This window comes from Rhinopithecus bieti, unplaced genomic scaffold (genome assembly GCF_001698545.2).
Source record: "Rhinopithecus bieti isolate Rb0 unplaced genomic scaffold, ASM169854v2 scaffold_11710, whole genome shotgun sequence".
NCBI lineage: Eukaryota > Metazoa > Chordata > Mammalia > Primates > Cercopithecidae > Rhinopithecus > Rhinopithecus bieti.
The window spans coordinates 71,497-90,340 of record NW_016806876.1 but is presented as its reverse complement, the minus strand read 5'-3'; the positions used below and the strand labels follow the sequence as shown (position 1 = coordinate 90,340).

The 18,844-nt window shown below is 42.6% G+C and overlaps 2 pseudogenes; one reads left to right on the top strand and one right to left on the bottom strand.

Moving 5' to 3' along the window:
- LOC108533545 (uncharacterized) overlaps window positions 1-7,882 on the bottom strand; it is a 73,457-nt pseudogene extending 65,575 nt beyond the window's left edge.
- Window positions 7,883-12,510: 4,628 nt separating this feature from the next.
- LOC108533544 (TP53-target gene 3 protein-like) lies at window positions 12,511-14,665 on the top strand (annotated as a pseudogene).
- Window positions 14,666-18,844: the final 4,179 nt, after the last annotated feature.

Genomic DNA, 18,844 nt, shown 5'->3' with positions numbered 1-18,844 from the left:
GCTGACCATCCCATTCTACCGCAGGGCTTCTGGCCAACCAAATGCAGCAAGGTGGAATTCTACTGCAAAGTGTACAGTGACTTAGTATGTGGAGGGGAACAGCAGTAAGGCAGGTGTCACTGGCATGCCTATATCACCGTGCTCAGGAGAGATGCTGCTGCTGGCCAGGAGCGTGGGGATGACAGGCCCAGGACTCTGTTTCATTTTAAGGGGGACTGCCCCTCCACACCTGTGGGTATTTCTCGTCAGGTGGAAACAAGAGACTGAGAAAAGAAATTAGACACAGAGACAAAGTATAGAGAAAGAACAGTGGGCCCAGGGGACTGGCACACTCAGCATGCAAGGACTTGCACTGGCACTGATCTCAGTATTTACTGATCATTATTTTTACTATCTTGGCGAGGGGAGTGTGGCAGGGCAACAGGGTGATAGTGGGGAGAAGGTCAGCAGGGAAATGTGTGAGCAAAGGAATCTGTATCATGAATAAGTTCAAAGAAAGGTATTGTGTCTGGATGTGCATGTAGGCTAGATTTATGTTTCACTTTACACAAACATCTCAATGTAGCAAAGAGAAACAGAGCAGTATTGCTGCCAGCATATCTCGCCTCTAGCCACAGGGCGGTTTTCTCCTATCTCAGAATAGAACAAATGGTCAGCTTTACACTGAGACATTCCTTTCCCAGGGATGAGCAGGAGACAGAAGCCTTTCTCTTATTTCAACTGCAAAGAGGCCTCCCTCTTTCACTACTCCTCCTCGCACAGACCCTTCACTGGTGTCAGGCTGGGGATAGGTCNGCAGGGCAACAGGGTGATAGTGGGGAGAAGGTCAGCAGGGAAATGTGTGAGCAAAGGAATCTGTATCATGAATAAGTTCAAAGAAAGGTATTGTGTCTGGATGTGCATGTAGGCTAGATTTATGTTTCACTTTACACAAACATCTCAATGTAGCAAAGAGAAACAGAGCAGTATTGCTGCCAGCATATCTCGCCTCTAGCCACAGGGCGGTTTTCTCCTATCTCAGAATAGAACAAATGGTCAGCTTTACACTGAGACATTCCTTTCCCAGGGATGAGCAGGAGACAGAAGCCTTTCTCTTATTTCAACTGCAAAGAGGCCTCCCTCTTTCACTACTCCTCCTCGCACAGACCCTTCACTGGTGTCAGGCTGGGGGATAGGTCTTTTCTTTCCCATGAGGCCATATCTCAGGCTGTCTCAGTGGGGGAAAACCTTGGACAATACCCAGGCTTTCATGGGCAGAGGTCCCTGTGGCTTTCCGCAGTATATTGTGTCCCCGGTTAATAGAGAATGGAGACTAGCGATGACTTTTACCAAGCACACTCTCTGCAAACATATTGTTAACAAGGCACATCCTGCACAGCCCTAAATCCATTAAACATTGATTCAATACAGCATATATTTCTGTGAGCACAGGATTGGAGCTAAAGTTACAGATTAACAGCATCTCAAAGCAGAACAATTTTTCTTAATACAGATCAAAATAGAGTTTCTTATGTCTTCCTTTTCTACATAGATACAGTGACAATCTGATCTCTCTTTCTTTTCCTCACACTCACTGAACTCTATCATTATTATAGAATATTTGGAGTAGCCTATGAAAGAGAATCATGTCATTAGCCAGGAGACAAAATCCTCTACAGTGATCAGTTTTCCTGGATATGAATTTGGTGTTGATTCATTTAGCATCTGCTATGAACCAGTGTCTAAAATTAAAGGCAGTTTCTCCTAACATAAGATTTTATGAGCCAACTGATGAAAGTGTGAAGCACTTGTGTGAGTATTGTCCCTTATAATTCATTGAAAAACGTTTGTTTCTGCCTTTGCAACTTTATGCTCTCTGAGTTCCCACACTGACTAAAAATCTCCTTGGTGAGCTTACAATAAATCTCACATACTTAACAATTTGGATTTTATCTTAAGATCCCCTATAAAATATGGAACAAAATCTATTTGATTTATAGTAGGTGTAAAATAGAAAAATTAAGATGGGCTGTTCTGGATATGTAGAATTAGTTCCTTTTATGAGTTTTCTACCAACCTGTATTTATTACAATAAAAATTATGATAAATATGTTTTATTTTATTGTGTGAAGTTTAAATGGATACACTTGACAATGGAATATTAATTAAATCAACATTGATGCCTATTTGTTTCAGTTTTTTAAAAATTTGTTTTAACAAAGTTTTTTTCAGTGTAAAACTGCACTTGATTAAATCTACACCTAAATATTTCTTTCTTTTTCATACATATACAAATTGAATTTTTTTCTTAATTTTATTTTCAAGTTGATCATTGTTAGTAAATAAAAGTACAATTAAACTTTGTATATTGTACAAGGGGCTAAATATTGTAACTTTTTTTTTAAAGAAATGAGGCTGGCGCGGTGGCTCACACCTGTAATCCCAACACGATGGGAGGCCAAGGTGGGTGGATCACAAGGTCAAGAGATCAAGACCATCCTAGCCAACATGGTGAAACCCCATATCTACCAAGACAAAAAAAAAAAAAAAAAAAAGATAGGCATGATGGCACGTGCCTGTAGTTCCAGCTACTTGGGAGGCTGAGGCAGGAGAATTGCTTGAACCCGGGAGGCAGAGGTTGCAGTGAGCTGAGATCACGCCACTGCACTCCAGCCCGGTGACAAACGAGATTCCATCTCAAAAAACAAAACAACAAAAAACAAAACAAAAAACAGAATCCCATCCCAGACACTTTCTCCATGAAATTCAGTGTCTCATTTATTCCTTTAATCTATTCAGCTAAATGACCTTATTAAAAAAATGAATCCTTGACACATTCCCTTCAAATTCAGTGTCATTGATTGATTGATTGATTGACTGACAGAATCTCACTCTATTGCCCAGGCTAGACTGCAGTGATATGAACATGTCTCACTGCAGCTTCAACTTCCCAGGCTAAAATGATCCTTCCATTTCAGTCTCCTGGGTAGCTGTAACTACAGTTAGGTGCCAGCACACCCAGCTAATTCTTCAAAATGTTTTAATATAGATTCCCACTATATTGCCCGAGATGGTTACAAAGTCTTATTGTTTAATTATATATCTTGTGTAGAATGAAAAATATAAATATTAAAATGCAAAGTGGTTTATCTTACCACCAAATGTGTCAATTGCACAGGAAATGAAGAAGGAAGGCTTCCATATGCATGAAACTCTAAATCCTCTCAGGAGCTCAGGAATTGCATGCACCATTCTAGGCTCACCCCCTTGTTCACTTCCTCCCACCTCTGACAGGATAGCCCAGTGAGATTTCCAAGTCCTAGCCCACGTTGCCCAGGGAAGGGGGAGGTTGTTTCTCGCAGACCCAGGCAGACATGTCTGGCCAAGAGCCCTCTGGCAGAATCTTCCCAGGGTCTATTTTGGATGCCAGAGTCATGCCTTTAGGAAAAACTTGTAGATAAGTTATTCTTGGAGTTCAATCCATGGGTGATACCAAATGACATATCCTGGAGATGGCAACACGTCTAACACAACTACAAAGTGTGGTAAGATATATTTGCTGACAAAACCCAAGATATGAGAAATGAAACATTTTTAAGCTTTGCATGAAAGGACAACGGACTAGAAGTAGTTAAGGTTGGGTTTTCTTGACAGCTGTTGTCAGGATGACTTGAGAAATCCATCAGCTCAGAAAAGATTGTGCTACATGACAAACTGGAGGGGGCATGACAGATGAAGGCTCTAAATGGAATGTGTGAAGTAAAATGGAAGTCCCACTTCATGACAACCAAACTTTCTTAAATCAATAGTGAAGGAAAAAAAAAAAAAAAAAAGAGAAAAGAAACCTGAAGTCTTGCTTTATTTTAAAAAGAAAATAAACATTTTATAGCAAGGTTCTAATTAGGCTGTGGATGTCATACCTGTGCCTACAAGCAATGATTGGATAAAACTTGCTGCCAGCACATCCATCATTCCAATTTCCAATTGGCTACAGGGCTTCAGAAAATGTTTTTAAGTGTATACTCTTGTCATAGTCATGAGAAACTCAATTTCCATGTATTATCATGAGAAAAAAAGAATTGCCCAGATTGATTTGGTGATGGGACTAATGACCCCTAGAAGAAAATACACTCAAATATATTAAAATGTTTCTCATGGTGTGTGTGTGTGTGTGTGTGTGTGTGTGTGTGGTGGGGTTTGTGGTGTGTTTGTCATTGAGTACCAGAAAAGCTGCCTGCTTGATTTAAATAAAAGTAATGTCCTATAAAATCCCAGAATCCCCCAGAGCTCTCCAACCTCAGTCTTGGCTCCTTTAAGAGCAGCCATCCACCAGACCAAGTACTATGAGTGGGAGACTTGGTGATGAGTGCTAAGGCCTTTACTGGGGGCAAGGTACTACTTGGGAAGAATTCTGTGAAAGGATTTATCCCCATCCACAACCAAGAACAAAGTTCTGATTTTGACTCCAGAGGCAAAATGGCCAATTCTCACTTCTATGCTTTATTCTCCACTCTGAAGTTCATCACCAGGTGGTGGCTGAAGTTAAACAATCAATGTCACTAGGACCAGAACTGGCCACAAGTCCTGTGACTTTGTCTTTCTTATGATTGGTGAATAATAATTTTATATATTTATGGGTACAATGTGATATTTTGATATATGCATATATTATAGAAACATTCAGTCCAGCTAATTAACATATTTATTACTTCACCACTTTATTATTTTTGTGGTGAGAATATTAGAGATGTATTTTTGTAATTTTGAAGTATATATCATTATTAACTTTGCTAACCATGCAGTACAATAGATCATTTTTTTCCTCCAGTTTGACTGAAACTTTCCATAAACATCTTCTCTTTCCCCACCCCTCCCTTTTCCTCCCCCACTCTCTGGTAACCACCTTTCTCATCTCTATTCTCTGTTGCTCTGAGACTGTTTTTTTTTTTAATTCCACATATAGGTAAGAATATACAGTATTTGCCTTTCTTTGGCCTGGCTTATTTCACTTGGCATATTATCCTCCAGTTTCATCCATGTTGTCACAAATGAGTTTTTTTAAGGCTTATTAGTGTCCCATTGTGTCTATGAACCACATTTTCTTTTTCTATTCATCTATCAATGAACATTCAGCTTACTTTGATATCTTGACAAGTGTCACATGAAAGTACAGACATCTCTTCAGCACACCAATTTAAATTCCTTTAGATATATACCCAAATATGAAATTATGGGGTCACATGGTACTTTATTTTAGGTTTTGAAAACCTTCATACAATTTTTCAAAATGGCTGTACTATTTTACGTTCCTACCAACAGTGTTCAAGGGTTCCTTTTCTCCACATCCTTACTAGGACTTGCTATCACTGGCCTTTTTGGTAAGAGCCATCCTAATTGCCTTGAGGTAATATTATTGACACCAATTTCCTCTTTTCTCAAGTAAGTGGTTTAATGTTGTATTTAAGGCCTGTAAATGGCCTCAATCTCTTTCATCTGAAAGTATTTCTCATTGCATTAGTAAAATTGTAAACTAATCATCAGAATGACCAAGTGCTGTGTTAGACAACATCAGGTGGGGAGAGCAGTGAGAAGCTGTATCCATAACACAGGAAGAGAAGGAGGACTGGAATGCCTGTGCAGCTGAGGGTGAAACTGAAAAAATAGAAACTGGAAATAATTAGAATAAAGCCAATATAATTCATATTCCTAAATTCACAGGGAATCAGTTGCACAGCCTGGGAATAGGTAATTTCTCTTCACATGTAAAAGCAATGCCGCTTCTTCACCTGGATGCTTAAGCCTCTTACCTGGAGATAACATCTCACTGCAATGTGACCATTTATTAGTCCTACCCACAATCTCTAAGGTAGGGAGGGGAAAAAGGTTAAGTTGATGTCTAATAGCCACTAATTTAATTAAACATGCCTAACTAATAAAGCTTCCATAAATCCCCAAAAGCACTTAGTTCCTAGAGCTTCCGGGTATCTGGATACATGGAGATTTCTGGAGGGTGGGGTCTTGATACCAAAAGAAGACACTAAAGTTCCAGATGAATAATGCCAGAGTTGAATTAAATTCTAGAAAACCCAGCTTGTGTCTGCTGCAGAATTGGCTGTTGATGGGGAGAAATCCTCACACATTTTGGTGATTAGAGGTTATAGAACTATTCTATGTTGATTGTCGAATGAAGAAAAAGAAAATCCACTTTGTTTTCACTCCCCCTATATCTATCTATCTGAGTTAGAAAAGTGAACAATAAGGTGGGAATTGTGTATATGTTAATGATAATAAAAGCTGTTCAAGAGAAAGACTTATCAAACTGATATCTACAAAGGAGAAATAAGATGGTTGTGACAAACTTATTTCAAGTTAAAGAAACAGGTCTAAGAGATGTACAAATATACACATTTTGTTGTTTCCTGGCAAGGCCACTGTGTTTGTGAATATCTTTCCTAGGTGTGACTATCTCCTTGAGTGATTCTCACATCCAGCCTGTATCAAGATCTGCCTCCTTAGAGAAACATGGTTCCCTTTACCATAACTGACGCTGGGTGCAAGGGTAAACTTGGTCCTTCCCCACCTCAATGTGTCACAGGGAGGAGGACTTTAGGAACTGTGAGTCACATCCAGGTGCAGATTAGAACTCCCTGCTGAGAGTTTCCAGAGAATTCAATGGCCAGGGAGCTTTATTATTTTTCCCCCTGAAACAATGAAGAGAAATTTATGAACACCTTGGGGCCTAGGGCAGAGACTCTGTGGAGCAGGGTGTGGATTTTATAATAATGTGCTTTCAAATGTTTTTAAGGCTGCCACTCTTTTGGAAGATACACATAGAAATGTTTGCTTTCAACTTCAGAGCTTAGGGCAACATTATTTTTTTAAAGTTTATTCTATATTTTTGTATAAAATAGTTTTCCGTGTAAAATGTATAATTACTTTAATTAAAACATTTTTACATCCAAATTGATTTGATACATTTTTTAGCTGAATATTTAAACTAAGGAGATCACTGTGTTAGTATATTATTGAAAAGTAGTAGAAGTTAATGAATGCATTAGATTTTTCTGGATGGGGGAAGGTCTCCACATGTCACACATATGGGTAACTGGGTGGGCCACAGAAGTCAAGAAAATGATGTGGAAATACTCTGTTTACTGAAATAGAACACAATTATTGCAAATTCTTGAATGGCTAAAAGAAAATTCCATTTTAAAAGAGACTAAATGTCTGAGGACAAGAGACTATTCAAAGAGAAAGAGAGCTGTCATGTCACTTCCTTGAGGACTTGTTCTTGCTGATCCTGAGAACATGCGCGCACTTGGTTGTAACTGCCTGACTAGGAGTAGAGTGTTTCATGCTTATGAAGTGGAGTGTCGACGTTCGGCAGTGACTCATGCCAGAGGCGCAATTAGCAGCCACCTCTGCAGCTCCTGGCTGCGACCTCCCGGCCCTCTCAGGCTGTGTCCGCGAGGCCCTCCAGTAGTCTGCCGCAGGCTGCCCGCACTGCCCTCCGGGTTCGTGCCAGGGTTGCAGGGGCAGGCGAGGACCACTGCGGGGGCCCGGACCTGCGCCCCAGGGAGTTACAGCAGCTGGCCTGGCGCCTGCTCCTGATTTCTGTGCCCTGCGTTCTCCCGGCTACTCTCTCCTGGGTTTTTCTTGCGGAGCTGAGTAAGGGGAAAAGTACAGCCGTCAAGCCCCAGGGCAGGCTCTCCACCAAGTACAGGGTGGCGGTGCTGGGCTCCGGTGGTGGGGGAAGTCAGCACTCACGGTGCACTTTGTGACTAGCTTTTTCCTCGATCAGTACGCCTAACCCTTGAGGACTTCTACCACAAGGTGAGCTAGGTAAGGACTGGCAGGAGTTGGCGCTGGAGATCCTGGACACGGCGGGCACCGAGCAGTTCATGTCTAGGCAGGATCTGCACATCAAAGACGGACAGGCTGCTTCATCTGCAGCCTTGTCCACCAGCGCTTCCAGGACCAGCCTCGTCTACCAAAATTCCAGGACGTCGAGCCCAGGAGAGACCAGATAACCTGCATGAAGGGGTACAAGTGCGTGCCCAGGATCCCGGTGGGCAACGAGGTGGACCTGGAGGGTGAGCGCGACGTCTTGGATGGTGCGGGCAAGGCGCTGGCTGAGGAGTGGAGCTGTCCCTTCATGGAGACGTTGGCCAAAAACAAAGCCTTGGTAGGCGAGCTGTTTGCCAAGATCAGGCAGCAGATGAACTAGGCGAGCAGTCCAGCAGTGTTGAGGGCCGCTACTCCGTCCGCAGGCTCCTCTATGGCGCTGGCAGCCGTAGGCACACAAAACCACACAAAAGCCAAATGCATCCCACTCTCTAATGTGATTTATTGCTTGCTTTGAGATTGGAGACGACTTTGCATTGGCAGGGGTGTTCCCAGAGTCCGACTGGCCTTCTCCGCTGGCGTCCCCTGCCTTCACCCTGTGCTCAAGGGGGTGTCCCGTCCTGACCATCTGATACTCTGGTGGGAATGTGGCTCTTTGCAGCATGTACATTTCTCAGCGATTTTGGTTGACACTGTTTCTCCACTTAAGCAGCCATTAGGGCACGGTATTGGCAGCTCGACAACCACCAAACAAAAGTTTTAGCCTGGAAAAAAAAAATGGGCAGGGCAAAGAAAAAAGAGGGAGAGAAGGTGGAAAGAAGAAATTATTTTTTGGTGGGGCTCAACAACCGTTTTTTAGTTCCAAGTTTTAAATGCTGGGAGTCAGGGAGAACTATATGAAGGAGCAGGAGAGGAACAAACTTCTATTTTTCCCTTGCTTTCCGGAAGTAGCTGAAAATTAATATCCGGTTCTTATTCTGCCACCTGGGAAGGGCAACCCCATGACTGACTGCCATTCTGCGGATGTCTGTGCAAAGCGGGATTCCTGTTACAATGTGTCCCCTCCGACATACTGCACATCTGAAGTGTTGACACTGATGACAATACAGTGTGGGGTGCCAGACAGTGTCTGCTGATATATGTGGGAAAAAAAAATCTATTTTGTTTACCTACTGTATCAAAGGGGAGCTTGGGGGAGAACGGTAGTATTTTTTTTATTAGCTGTGAGAAAAAAATGTTACAGATCTGCACATTTTTGTGTGTGTAAGTTTAGTTCTTTGTTTTGTTGTTGTTGTTAGCAGTAACTGATTTTAATTCCTAGCTTTTAAAAATATAGTACAAAGTTTTGTAAATGTGATTCAGGGACCCCAGCACCCTGTGACTGCAGAGTGCCTTCAAAATTCAGCTATTCCAGCTGGTGCAACCTGTGAAAGTCCCACCACATCCCAGAATCTGTTATTCCCCAAACAACTTCCCAACTTCATCTGAGTAATCTTTCTGAAGGAGCCAGGACAATAGGGCCTGTTAGTTACTGAATTTATATTTTTCACCCTTTAAAATGTCATTTCATCTCTTGCAATGAATTTGTTTCCTTTTTATTGCTTTATTTTGTTTAAATTTTCAGGTATTTAGCTCCCCTTTTATATTATTTAAGAAAAAAATTGTATTACATGTTACAAGGTGCTCATTCAGAAGCTAAGAGCAAAATTTTACTGTTGTGATGTACCAGTTCTAATTGTAATTTTTAATTCCATGCATTTAATTATTGTCTCATCAAGACTTTTAATACAAATGTCATTATTAAAGAAACAAACAAAAGATTCTAAGTTGTAGACTCCTATCTTAGTTGATTGCTTTGCATTTTGGGTCTCAAAAAATAGAATCTAATGGCCCATATCTAATCCTATAATCTTTATTAGTTGCAGACTACATCTGAAAATAGACATAGCAATATCTAATTCTCTCTGAAGCCCAACTGATAGCAACAGAATCTAAAGTTTTAAAGACAGAAAAAAGCAATACATTTTTTTTTTAAAAGAGGGTAGAAGGATTTCAAACATTTGAATTTAAATTGCTATGAATATATTAGCTTGTTAGAAGCTAATAGAGTGAGCAACACTTGCTAAATTCCACGCTTTTCTACCAGAATACTGAGATGAACAATCCTGAAGTCCAATAACTTTACAAGTGTTTTTATCCAGTGATATAATTCATTACCCTGTGAATCAAATAATACTACTCATAAAATAAATGGTAAAAGCATGACACATACTCTCTAACTAAAAGCAAGTAAGGCAAATTAGCAATTAGGTATCAGTATAGTAAATTATGTACAGGGATCTTTCTGCAGCATTTTTTTTGTAATAGTGAAATTACAAATAATCTCAATTTCTATAAAATAATGAAAAGTTAAATTTTGTATATCCATTAAGAATATATTTAAGATATTAAACATAGTGAGTTGGAATCATGTGCACAAATATGGAAATACGTGAATTACATTTGGCATGGAAAATAGCAAAAATAAAATACATTATAGTATGACATGATTTGTTTTAAAACTTTATGTGTATTTATAAATTTGTGTAAACATATATAGAAGAACAAACATCATTCTATTAACAATAGTTTCTTCTAGGAAGGGAGTGAGTTTGGAGGGAAGTGGGTAAAAGGGAAGACCCTAACTTCAAAAAGATTTCTATGGTTTGACATTTTCTACAGCATGTCTTTGTTTTATAATTAGAAACAAGAAAAATGAGTGTTGTTACCATTTGGTAGGAGGGTAATTATTTTATTTTTATTAATATTGATATTGTATTTTAGTGCACAGCATAATCTCATAAGTTCCAGAGGAATCATTAGAACAAACAGATTATATCTAAAAAGTGGGTATTCTTTACATAACAACAAAAGTTCCAGGTGATAACAAAAAAAGTTCCAGGTGAGTGGTGGTCAGAATCTACCACTGTTCCAGCTCACTCAAAACACCTTCACCTGCCAAGAACAAGGTAGAGGCCAGGGAAAGCTAAGACAGTGAGCTACCTCCCCACCAAGGGCCTGTTTGTGAAAGTTTCCTGTCACCAAGTAGAAAATAAAATCAGAATAAAATGTGTACCCTATGGAACTGTGGCAGAGAGACACAAAGTAGAATATGAGATAACCATTCACACCTTAGGGGATGACTTCTAGATTATGATTAAAAAATTATTGAGAAATTGTGTGAAGTTAATAAAGCTACCTAACTTCTGTGGGTGTCAGTTTCCTCACCTGTAAAATGGGGACTACATGCCAACTTCAAGTTGTTGCAAGAGTTAAATTCACAAAGATATTTAAAAGTGCCTGTTACTGTAATGGTCTACATTGTTAATAAAGTACTATCAGACTTCAAAGAACACAAAAGAAATAATGTCACTGAGACCAAAGACAAGATGCCTAGCTTCATTAGCAATCCAGCAGCATCAGAATGAGATCCATCTGTAACTAGAATTCTTCACCATTCCACTGGAGAACACAAACATGTGGGCTGCAGCAAGATAAATACGTAGCCAGTATGCAGTGACTGGTGTAGTGAGGGTGTACCCTTCTCAAACACAGTTACACAACTGGTTGTCAGAAAACAAGTTGAACAAACTAGGCAACCCAGCAGATACTACCTTGAATGGGGTGAGCAGAAGAGGGTCAGTGTCACAAATCTCACCAGAAGACAATAAACCACAAGGAGCTCTCAGCTCTGTGAAGAGCAGAAGTCGGACCACTAGAACTACTCTTCTAGAAAGCGGCTGTCAAACAGCTGAGAGCACGGTGTCTTTGCAGCCATACACACAATAGCAGTACATCTAAACACAGAGTGCAAGACTCTCCTCTCTATTAATCTTTGTTTTAAGATGAAAAATGATGGATACCCTTATGTTATAACATACCCACCAACACGTGGATAAGTTTATTCAGAAACTCCTAACTAATGAGGGCACAGGAAGGAGCAGGATGAGAATACTGAGGGATGAGGGAAGGATGCGAGCACTTGACCACACAGACTGTCCTCATAGGCTCTGTTTCACACCAGAGAAGAGTCCTAGTGCTGTGCTGTAGTCTCCCTATACTTCCTCAACTTGCCCCCTTCATACATGCCACATGGTTTTATTCCTTTCTTTACGCAGGTGCTGATGAACCCATAGGTACTTAATCCTAAAGGTGTTTCATGGGTACTTAATCCTAAAGGTGTTTTTTTTTTTTTGTTTGTTTGTTTTAAATACAGTAATAGGGTCCCATTTACAAGACAATGTTTTTCATTTCCCTTGATTGTACCCCACATTCAGGAATCACAAATAAAACCCATTGAAATGTGTGGTATGAATAAAGTCTTAATTTTATGGAGATTAATGCTCCAGATTTTACAGATTAAGCAGTATGAAAGCTGGTACCAACCAGGAATCAAAGAAACCGTTCCTGAGGACACAGAAGTCCTCTTCAACAACGTCAATTATTAAGAGGCTACGTAAAAGCAGAAATGCTCCTGGATGTTTCCATTGTCTAAACATAAATGTGCAGCAGATCAGCCCCAGCAAGTAAAGGCACATCCTGGACTACTATGGGTCACGAGCTTTTCACCCAAAACAGAGATGTGAAACCTAACAGGTTTTGAAGAGCCCCCACGTGCTCCATACCTTGAAAGTCAATCCCACAAAGATGGAGCCCAATCCGTTCCTGAGGGATCAGGTCATGATCTGTGTCTTTGAGACACTGGCCACTCAGGCTTCAGTTGACATGAGGCCAGAGATTTTAACTGTAAAATGCCTAAACCATTGAGAGACGGGACTAGCTGGATTTCCTAGGCCAACTAAGAATCCCTAAGCCTAGCTGGGAAAGTGACCACATCCACCTTTAAACACCAGGCTTGCAACTTAGCTCACGCTGGACCAATGAGGTAGTAGAGAGAGCTCACTAAAATGCTAATTAGGCCAAAACAGGAGGTAAAGAAATAGCCAATCATCTATCGCCTGAGAGCACAGTGGGAGGGACAATGATCAGGATATAAACCAGAGCCCGCAACAGCAACCCCCTTTGGGTCCCCTCCCATTGTATGGGAGCTCTGTTTTCACTGTATTAACTCTTGCAAATGCACACTGTTCTGTTCCATGTTTGTTAGGGCTCTAGCTGAGCTTTCACTGACTGTCCACCACTGCTGTTTGCCGCCTTGCAGAGTCACCACTGACTTCTACCCCTCCAGATCCGGCAGGGTGTCCACTGTACTTCTGATCCAGCGAAGTGCCTATTGCTGCTCCTGATCGGACTAAAGGCTCGCCATTGTTCCTGCACATCTAAGTGCCCAGGTTTGTCCTAATAGAACTGAACACTAGTTGCTGGGTTCCACGGTTCTCTTCCGTGACCCACAGCTTCTAACAACACAGCGCATGGCTCAAGGTTCCATGCCTTGGAATCTGTGAGGCCAAGAACCCCAGGTCAGGGAACAAAAGGCTTGTCGCCATCTTGGGAGCGGCCTGCCACCATCTTGGGAGCTCTAAGAACAAGGATCCCCTGGTAACATCATCATAATCTTTAGGTAGATATCTGGGGGTCTGCACACTTAAACAGGTTGGTGAAATGTCACATCAGACACATGGCTGGGAGTTGGGGTTTTCTCCTCTGCTCTTAGCAGCACCTTGGTAACCTAATGATTACCCTCCCTCATGCCTCCGAGTCCAGATCTACGAAAAAGGCACTGGTGAGGGTGACTTTTTACGAAGCTCCAGCCCATGGTCACTCCCTGCAAAGCTCTGAACGTGTGCATCCACAGGCCAGGCAGCGGGTGTCTACAAAGGCGGCCGAACTTGTGCTCTGCTTGGAGAGAGTAGAGGGCAGCAGCACAGTGGACAGCGTCTGGGACCTCAGGCCAATTCCTACAGCCACTTAGGAAAGCAGAAGGCTCCAGAGGCTGGAGAAGTCGCCATGCTCTGGAAAGACCCTGGGTGTGGGTGGGAGAGAAAATTGAGCTGAGCAGTAGGAAGCCGGCTGAGTGAGGAACAGACACTCCCAATGCAGACAAAGGCAGGGTGCACTTCGCAGTAACACACCCTCCTCGCTGCCCAGTCCAGACCTGCTGCTCAAGTTCCTCTCCTGACTCAATCCCCTTGGCGAGGGTTTGGCACGGAATCAATGGCCAGCAAAGCTTGGTAAGTGAAGAGCCCTACACTGCCCTGCCCCTCCCTCCAGGGCTGCACCCCGCCTCCGCTCGTGTCTCAATCTGGGATTGCCATCTTGCAACCCCGCCACCCACTGTCCGGAACCTGTGAAGGGACTACAACTCCCAGCATGCCCCGCCAGGCACGCACCGCCCTGTCCCTACCCTAGAACTGCGAACACCCCCAGCCCGTAGCAGGCCGGCATCGTGGACCCTCCGCCCTGGGACCAACAGCCGGGTAGCCGACAAGACACTGCAACTTCCCGAACGCCTGAAGATGATTCCGCTCCCCGCCCCGCCCTTCCATGCATCCTAGCAGTTTCACCTTGCGGACGGAAGACTTGGCTCTTTCCAAATCTCTCCTGCTGTGGACACAGTGGAGCTAGGGCGGCTAGTTTCACCTTGTAATTGTGACATGCTATCTCTCCAGGCTGCGGGCTTAGTGCATGTCATGTTCGAAGTTTGATTTCTGGCAGACCAACAAAGGGCTGCTAGCCTTTTAAGGCCTCTCTGCAGGGTTGCCATGGTTAGTTCCCCCGGCGGGAGTTGGTCTCCCCCCGCCGTTTTTCTTGCGTTGCCTCTCCCTCAGCCCCGCCCCCTCTCGTCCCTCCTCTGTCCTGCCCTAGGGGTGGTGTAATGAGCCTGCCTTTTGGACATGCGCAGTGCTGCCCGTCCCCCAGGACTGCGGCTAAAGGTCTTGCCTTTTCAGACATGTGCAGTGCAGCTCGTCCCTAGGGGTTGGGTAATGGGTCCGTCCTTTCAGACATGCTCAGTGCACCAGTTCCTAGTGGTGGGGTAACCGCCTCGGACCTACCAGTTCTCAGGCTTCTTGGGATCCCCTCAAGAAGTCCCCTCGCGAGTGTCTGAAACTGGCAGTACACTGCCAGAAATGGAAACATCCTGTCCCTAGTCACCTGCCATTTGCCTTTTCCAAACCACCATTTCCTCTGTTCTCTGGGCTGTCACAAATCCTCATCTGCACCCCAGGAGCGCCCCTTGTACTCCCGGTCTCCTGGCAGAACCCACACCTGGGTTGGGCCTCCCACAGGGACGCTCCCGCCACTGTAACAAAGAGGAGAAAACCTCCCAGTGGAACGTCCTGACCATGTTGCATCCAGTCATAAAACAGCCACAGAGAAGGGACTCCCTCAGTTGCTTTGAGAACCAGATCCACCACTTGTTTGACCCCACCTAGGCTGGTTCCCAGGCCTTGCAGTCCTAGTGTGGACCTCTCGGCCGTGATTAACGCAGGTCAGCAGGAGCAGAGTGCCCCATGGTCCCTCCCAACACGAGATAAATTTGTGTGGTGATGTCAGGAACAGTGTCTGCCTTTCTGCCCTGAATAGGGCTCCCCTGGAAAATTGTGTAATATGTCTTTTTAAATACCTCCTTTGGACCACTTTTAATAGTTTGCTGATACAACTAAACAGTGATCATTCTCTTAATTCATGTTTCCATTAAGTTTTTCAGGTTAAGTATTGCACGACTACACGCTTCTGATGCTGTCATAGGCACAGCCTCAGCTTCGTGCATGGTGGACCCACAGGAACAGAATCTCCATGGGGCATCTTTGTGGGGCATCCATATTACTGCAGGATTTGGAAGAAACAAATTTAAATAACTTCTAAGATGAAAAAAATTGAACATTTAAGACACAGCAGAAAAGTCATCTGCCTTTAATAACTGTCATCTGTGCCTCACATGTCAGACTTTCTCCAAGAAAAAAACTCTAAGGAGAACTTACTTCCATTCTTATAAATAGTAAAAGTTATCAATCATATCAAGTCAATTGGAAGCCGTGCCCTGCTAGTTTCCAAAATCACAATATGGCCTTAGTATTGTTTTATTTGTATTTTGAGGGGGGGGGGGTTGTGAACCTTTGGATATAAAATTTAGGTTTTGAACGATTTTGTCAGTTTTCATATATTAGTTGTTGATCTACTTTTATACCCCATCTAATTCTTCTATCTCCTCTCCTTCTCAGATTCAATCATTCTGCTTGTCTCTAAGGCTCTGTTTATCTTCTTTAAATTTTGTTGATTTACTTTTGTACCCCATTTAATTTTTTTCTGTCTTTCCTCTTTTCTCAAACTCAGTCATCCAACAGGTCTGTAAAGCTCTGTTCATTTTCTTTAAACTTTTTTTTTACTTCTATCTTCAGATTGGATAATTTATATTGCTGTGCCTTCTGTTTCTAATCTATAGCTATGCTCAAAATTATTATTTTTATTCTTATTTCTCTATTTGGCTATTTTTCATTTCTCTGCTGAGGTTCCACATCTGTTAATTTATGAGAATATTTTCTTTGCCCACATGAGCATGCTTATAATAGCTGCCTTTAAATTCTTGTCTGCTGATTATATCTTGGACATCTTGGAGAGGCCTACTGCCTGCTTTTTATCTTGCATATGTATTACATTTTCACATGTCTTCATGCATCTCATAAATTTTAAAAAGGTACACTAGAGACTGTATAAAAGAGTTACAGAGACTCTAGATTCTGTTATGTCCCTTTGAAGAGTGTTGATTTTTAAAGAGGGTGTTAATTGGGCTGGATTCTGACTTCAATACTTATCTCTAATATGGAGGGCACAGCTGAAATATCAGTTTTTATATACACGTATCTCATATATGTATTATATATAGAAGTGTTTTTATAAATATATATAATATTTTACCCAGGATTCATCATTTTTCTCTCTGAGAGTGTTAGTTTAGCTACTTCACCATCAGTGGAAGCCAGAACCTTAGTTTTGATTTTTGGATTTAATATAAATGAAATTATATATTATGGATACGTTTACATCAGTTTTCAATGCAATATTGTATTTGTGATAGTCATTTATGCTGTTGCAGATACCTATAATCCTTTCTTTTCTTTTCTTTTTTTTTTTGAGATGGAGTCTCACTTTTTTGCCAGGCTGGAGTGCAGTGGCACGATACCTGCTCACTGCAACCTCCACCTCCTGAGTTCAAGTGATTATCCTGCCTCAGCCTCCTGAGTAGGTGGGACTACAGGCATGCGCCACCACTCCCAGCTAATTTCTGTATTTTTAGTAGAGACAGGGTTTCACCATGTTGGCCAGGATGGTCTCGATCTTTTGACCTCATGATCTGGCCCCCTCAGCCTCCCAAAGTGCTGGGATTACAGGTGTGAGCCACTGTGCCCAGCCAACCCATTCATTTTAAAAAGTCCTTTTTTATATTCTGGTTAAATATACGCAAAGTTAACCATTTTAACAATTTTTCAATGTGCAACTCAGAGGAATTAATCACACATTGTTCTGCAACCATCATCCACATTCATAGGGAATTTTATTTATTTTGCAAAACTGAAACTCTGTTAAACAACAGCCCCCCTTTACCTTCCTTTTGGCCCCTGGGAACTACTCTTCTACTTTGAGTTTCTGTGAATGGAACTACCATAAGTACCTCATATGAGTGGAATCATACAATATAGTTCAGAAATCATGAGGAAGAATAATACACACTGTATAACATGTTTATTAACTTAAATAAACACACAGATCATGAGGATTATAGAGAAAGAGGAAAAAGCAAAAGCAGTTAGAAGAATGTGTTATATTTATGACTATGGTGTCTCAAGTTCCAGAGCAGAAGGCCCCTGCTCCAGAAACAGGTCTGGTCATGGTGGAGCTGGGAGCCCAGTGCAGCTGTCTGACTCCCAAAGCCCGTGCTCAGCCCAAACGTCACTGAGCCCTGAGGCACTCTGCCCCTGCCAGCCCAGGCACTCAGTGGCTGTGAGATACACTATGGCCTCTTCTTAGTCTTGAGGGTGTTGCTTGCTTACTGGGATGGAGGCTCAGCTGACAGAACAAGTAGGAGCTTTAGGAAATAGTGGCAGCTGTGAGGCTATCAGGAGCCACACCTCAGGCTTCCCAGTGCCTGCCTAGGGATCCCCATGCAACACTGCCTAATGTTGGCCACTGATGAGCACAGACACCAGCCCTGTTTGTGGTGGCTGAGAGAGGTCCTGGTGAAACGTGCTGAGGTCTTTGCAGAGGAGAATGGAGATATATAAGTTCCACACCCTAAACCAAGCTTGTCCATCCCATGGCCCATGAGGTGCATGCAGCCCAGGATGGCTTTGAATGTCACCCAACACAAATTCATAAACTTTCTTAAAATTTTATTTTTTTCTGTGAATTTTTAGCTCACCAGCAGTTGTTACTGTTAGTGTATTTTTTGTGTGGTCCAGTGAAATTCTTCTTTCAATGTGGCCTAGGGAAGCCAAAAGATTGGACACCCCTGTTCAGAAAAAAATGCGATCTGCTTCATTATCAAACTTCTGTTTAGAGCCTCATGACTCTCAGTTCAGACAGATGCTGTCACCTTTCTCCAGGCCACAGTGTACCTGAGAGCCACAGAAAACTTCTGTTCTACAGTTCTTCATGGGAGTGGCTATGGGGAAGAACCTATTAACTCAGCCCATACACCTGATCTTTTGTGGTTCAGCTGGTCTTCCATGCAGGGATGTGGCTGCTTTCTTTAGAGGGGCTGGGCTCTACCTTTTGCCACACACGGGTGTGCGTCAGCTGTGGTGGTGTTAGTTGGTCGGGTCAGCCTAGCCACAGACCCTGCGGTGAGTGATAAGGTGCCAGGAATGGTGGACTGGGCTAGGCAGTCTCCCAGTCTTCAGGTTTCTAGATGGCCCCCTAAACAGCATGAATGAGTCATGGAGGTCCTGGACATGAACTGGGCCAGTGAACTTGTCCTCAGGTCTTCAGGGTGCAGGTGTTGACGGTGACATGGAAGAGAAGGCTGGTCCCTAGGTCACCAGCAGAACTCTCAGGCAGGGCCAAGCAGAGCACTCAGAAGGTG